The sequence below is a fragment of the Schistocerca piceifrons genome, chromosome 7, assembly GCF_021461385.2.
Source record: "Schistocerca piceifrons isolate TAMUIC-IGC-003096 chromosome 7, iqSchPice1.1, whole genome shotgun sequence".
In the NCBI taxonomy this organism is placed as follows: Eukaryota; Metazoa; Arthropoda; class Insecta; order Orthoptera; family Acrididae; genus Schistocerca; species Schistocerca piceifrons.
In genome coordinates, this window is record NC_060144.1 from 379,226,798 (window position 1) to 379,232,646 (window position 5,849).

General features: G+C 42.0%; 1 non-coding gene across 1 annotated transcript; it reads right to left on the reverse strand.

Moving 5' to 3' along the window:
- Positions 1-334: 334 nt before the first annotated feature.
- On the reverse strand, positions 335-408 carry Trnat-ugu. Its single transcript has one exon. It is a non-coding gene; the product is annotated as a tRNA-Thr (tRNA).
- Positions 409-5,849: the final 5,441 nt, after the last annotated feature.

Sequence of the window (5,849 nt, forward strand, 5' to 3'; positions counted from 1 at the left end):
AACATCTGCGACACACCGCCACTCAGAATCGACACGAAGTGCACAAGGAGTGCATAAAGGGCGTCACCGAATCGCACCCCTCCCTTGGGGCGTTGATTTCCAGAGATATTGCTGTCGAAAACGACAGTTGATGTTCAGAGTGTCGCATCTTCCTGTGCTCATGCCACAGGAAGCAGCAGGAAAGGAGGACTGAAAAATCCTTGACCCCCTTTGCTGCTTCCGATCACTTTCAGAGTACAACTATCAAGTTAACGGGAGTCAAATTACAATGAAATGAACACCTTTAGCTGCTTACAGGCATTGACATACGTCAACGGGGACAGATGAAAATGTGTGCCCCGACCGGGACTCGAACCCGGGATCTACTGCTTACATGGCAGACGCTCTATCCATCTGAGCCACCGAGGACACAGAGGATAGCGCGACTGCAGGGATTTATCTCTGGCACGCCCCCTCGAAACCCACATTCTCAACGTATTGTCCCGCACTAAATTCGTAGTGCCCCCGCCCATTATACTCATTACTCGCGGCGCGTTGCCGATTCCCGTAAGAGATCGGGCACTGTTTGTGCATTCGCACAGAAGATGACCCCGTTGACGTTTGTCAACGCCTGTAAGCAGCTAAGGGTGTTCATTTCATTTTAATTTAATTCTAACGAGCTGCATGGTCACCGATGATATATGTTCTTTCGTACATGTCCGAAAGAACAGATACTATCTTAGTATATACTAACTGGAGTCGACAATGCCGTTAGACAAGGGGGGTGTCTGCAGTGTCAAAGGTTTTCAAGATTGTTATCTTATTGCTCATCGCATCGCACACCGTCGTTTCCACTGCGAAATATGTGGGAATCAATCCCCAACTGAAGTCCTCTGTACCACTCCAGATGCCTTTCGTATACATTCTGAGCGACGGTTCTTAATGAAATGTTTTTGTTCGCCAACAACAAAAAAAAAGAAAAAAAATCGCTTGATTTCAATGCTGGGCATTGCAGATTAATCCTGCATCAATGAATCTCAAAAGAAGGACTGAAATGTGGATAAGATGGAGGGCAGCGACCATTGCATCATTTGACACATTCAAAGTGTCGTTGGGGAGAATTGTAGTGAAATTTTGTGCCAATGTGGCATCATCAACCCACCTCACACATCACATTAACTTCTGAGCTAAGGCACTTTTGCCGGCCGGCGTGGCCGAGCTGTTCTAGGCGCTTCAGTCTGGAACCGCGCGACCGCTACGGTTGCAGGTTCGAATCCTGCCTCGGGCATGGATGTGTGTGATGTCCTTAGGTTAGTTAGGTTTAAGTAGTTCGAAGTTCTAGGGGACTAATGACCTCAGCAGTTGAGTCCCATAGTGCTCAGAGCCATTTTGAACTTAGGCATTTTTCTCGCACTTGTCGTCAACAAATCCGCTAGTGACGTCGCAGGGCATCATTACAGAGGAAGGCTGTAGGGACATCAAAGCCAAATTTCAAACTTCTGAGTCGCCATACGAAACCGTTACAGAGTTCGGAAAAAGTACCCTTTAATTGCGTTTGTAGCATAGGTTGGCACTCACATCGCACTTTTTTTTGTTCCTTTTTTCTGATTACTGTTCCTGTGCATTGTATCCGCAGGTAGCTTTCCTGCCTATGGATCACGGGGTCCCGGGTTCTATTCCAGACCAGATAGGCGTTTTTCTAAAACCAGCGAGAGGGTGTTTGTGTTTTCCCCAATCATTTTATCATCATTTGGGAGAGTGGCATGAATGGGCATTGGAAAATTTTGGAATTTGTACTGGCGCTGATCACAGCGCAAATGAGCGCCCCGCAAACCAAATGGTTCAAAAATGGTTCAAATGGCTCTGAGCACTATGGGACTCAACTGCTGAGGTCATTAGTCCCCTAGAACTTAGAACTAGTTAAACCTAATTAACCTAAGGACATCACAAACATCCATGCCCGAGGCAGGATTCGAATCTGCGACCGTAGCGGTCTTGTGGTTCCAGACTGCAGCGCCTTTAACCGCACGGCCACTTCGGCCGGCCACAAACCAAATACCATCATCATCATACGTGTATTGTTTGTTCTGCTATGAATTTTCCACGTGTCAAAACTTAGTTTTGTGAATATTTGTCGTATTTGCCTTTAGTGGTAGGATGGTCGTAATCAAGATAATATATATTCTCACTCGGTTATTTACATGTCGATGATCTTTGTATTTTCCTTATGTGGCCGTATGACTTATTTAGGATATTATTTGCGTTGATCATTGACTGGGCTTGACACGTTTTGCATGCAGCTGTCAATGTCACATGTCCACAAACCACCTAACCTTGTTAGCGAAGTGTAATTTTTTTTTAAATTTCAGGATGTAAGGACTATTGTTTAATAGAGAGAATAAGTGGAACTGGCAAAGTAAGCATAGATTAACCACATCCACATCATTACTAAACATCCGTATCACAAACTTAACTGTTATGCCAAGGAGCTGTATAGTGTTCCATAGCGTGATGCTGAGGGCTAGATACACGAATCATAAATCCGTAGACTGAGGTTACTTTATTACCGCTTAGAAATATTTTTGAACCTGCAGCAAGCTATGTTATTTTCTTTCTGAAAGTTTCATACTTCATGACCAAGATTTCTATTAGCATTACAATGGTTTAAATGCATTAAATTTTCTATCATTGGTCATAATTTGTTATTATCAGTTACCCAGTGAAAATCATAACTGAACAACATCTGCAGATCACTAACTTAGCATCACTAACTTAGCATTAATTATTCCAATGAACTTTTGAAAACCTCTTATGGTCGTTTTCATACATTTACATTACATTTATTCTGTGACAAACAGGTCATTGTCACACTGCTTGAGCGCTTGTAACTGCCAAGTAATGATCAAGCTCTCATCAATATCTTCTGATTGTGTAGAGTCTCCTTCGGATAGCGCACGCAGATAGACGGGAGTTGTGACTGCGTGTCTGTATCACTAGCCTACAGCGGATGTCTGGTTTTGGTGGCAGTAACACAGTGACTGTCTCTGCGGTCAGGGGCATACTCGTGAGCCACTTCTAATCTGAACCTGAGGTGTCTTAAACGAGGCCTAACAGATCTAACAGTGTAGTGATTCTCACGAACTCCGCACTGACGAGTTGTAACGTAGTACGATCACACCCTAAGCATTCTCCACAGTATCTACGGACGTTTCAGTACGTCTGACTGATCAGCTCGGGTCCTTTGTCTCATCACTCAACTTATTAGGTGAGAATTTTCTTTGATATTATGTAACGCTCGTTTCTTCGAAGCAAAAGAGCGCACCCACTTTTAACACCGCTCAGTTTAACTTTGCACTTTAAGTGAAAGTAAATCCGAACGTGTCCTGATTTGTAAAACAATGCCCTTTCATACAAGAAGATGTGAAGCATGCAGTTAATAAAGGAAGGCAATTTGATTTTAACATGGTAAAGGAAGTTTATCTGACCAGTTAACGTATACTTTAATAAGACAACAGTTAATAGCACACATAGGAGAAGGATATTTCACATAAATGAATGTGAAAAATCATCTCCCATACGACAACTGTAACTCGACGTATAGTCAGCCGCTGTTCTGTCCAGATGTGAACGTGATCTGCAATTACAAATCTACGTGTACCCCAACATCCCAGACAGGTAAACATAAAACATGATCCGAAATTTTTCTAAATGTATTCTGTAAAAATTATTTCGAGTTGTTAGTTCAGGAGCCCAAGCGAATAGTAAGCGGTTGTGAAAACACACTTGACCTCTTAGTAACAAATAATCCTGAGTTAATAACGAGCATCAAAATGGATACAGGTATTAGTGAACACAGGATTGTCGTAGCCAGATTGAATATTGTAATCCCAAATCCTTCAAAAATAAACAAAAACATACTTATTCAAAAAATCAGATAAAAATTCACTTGATGCCTTCCTGGGAGACAATCTCCACTCCCCAATAATAACAATGTAAGAGTAGACAAGATGTGGCTTGAGTTCAGAGAAACAGTATCGAGAGCAATTGATAGATTTGTACAAAATAAGTAACAAACGACGGAGATGGCCCTACCGGGTACACAATACGGGTCAGAACAATGTTTGCAGGAACAATGAAAAACATGCCAAATTGAAACGGACGCCAAATCTCCAACATTAGCGATCTTTTACTGATGCTCGAAATTTAGGGTGGATTTCAATGCTAGATACTAATAATAGTTCCCATAACGAAACTTTGTCTCGAAACCTGACACAACATTCAAAGAGATACTGGTCGGATGTAATGTATGCTAGCGGTAAGACACAATCAATGTCTTCTCTGCGCAATAGCAATGGAGATCCTATCAAGACAGAGCTGTCAAAGCAGAGTTATTAAACACAGCCTTCATAAATTCCTTCATCAAAAAAGACAAAGAAAATATTCCAGAATTCTGATCAAGAATAGCAGCCAATATGAGTAACTTAGAAGCAGGTATCCTCGGAGTAGTTAAGCAACTTAGTTACTTAAAAATGCAAGTCTTCCGGTACAGACTGTAAACCAGTTAGGTTCCATATACAGTATGCTGATGTAATAGCTCCATTCTTAACAATCATAAACAATCGTTCGCTCAACGAAATATCCGTACCCCCGAACTGGAAAGTTGCAGAGTTCACCCCAATATTCAACAAAGATAATAGGTGTAATCCACTAAGCCGCGCGGGGTTAGCCGAGCGGTCTTAGGCGCTGCAGTCATGGACTGTGCGGCTGGTCTCGGCGGAGATTCGAATCCTCCCTCAGACTTGGGTGTGTGTGTGTTTGCCCTTAGGATAATTTAGGTTAAGTAGTGTGTAAGCTTAGGGACTGATGACCTTAGCAGTTAAGTCCCATAAGATTTCACACAAATTTGAAGATTTTTGTAATCCAGCAAATTACAAATGGCTCTGAGCACTATGGGACTCAACTGCTGAGGTCATTAGTCCCCTAGAACTTAGAACTAGTTAAACCTAACTAACCTAAGGACATCACAAACATCCATGCCCGAGGCAGTATTCGAACCGGCGACCGTAGCGGTCTTGCGGTTCCAGATTGCAGCGCCTTTAACCGCACGGCCACTTCGGCCGGCCACCACCAAATTACAGACCCATATCATTACCGTCGGTATGCAGCAGGAATCTGGAGCATATATTCTTTGCGAATGTTATGAATTACCTGAAAGAAAACGGTCTATTGACACACAGTTCAACATGGATTTAGAAAACATCGTTCTAGTGAAACACAACTAGCTCATCACTCGAACGAAGTGTTGAGTGCTATTGACAAGAGATTTCAAATGGATTCCGTATTTCAGGATTTTCGAATGGCTTTTGAGACTGTATCACACAAGCGACTTATAGTGAAATTACGTGGTTATCGAATAGCGTCTCGGTTGTGTGACTGGATACGCGATTTCCTGTCAGATAGGTCACAGTTCGTAGAAACTGACGGCAAGTATCTGAGGAAAACAGAAGTGATTTCTGGCGTTCCCCAAGGTAGTGTTATAGGAATTTTGCTGTTCTTTGTCTATATAAACTATTTTTGAGACAATCTGTTCAGCTGTCTTAGCCTATTTGCAGATGACGCCGTCATTTATCGTCTAGTAATGTCACCAGAAGATCAAAACAAATTGCAAAACGATTTAGAAAATATATCTGTATGTTGCGAAAATTGGTAATTATCGCTAAATAATGAAAAGTGTGAGGTCACCCACATGGGTGCTAAAAGGAATCACTTAAACTTCAGTTACACGATAAATCAGTCAAATCTAAAGGCTGTAAATTCAACTAGGAATTACAATTACCTAGGAATTACAATTACGAACAACTCAAATTAGA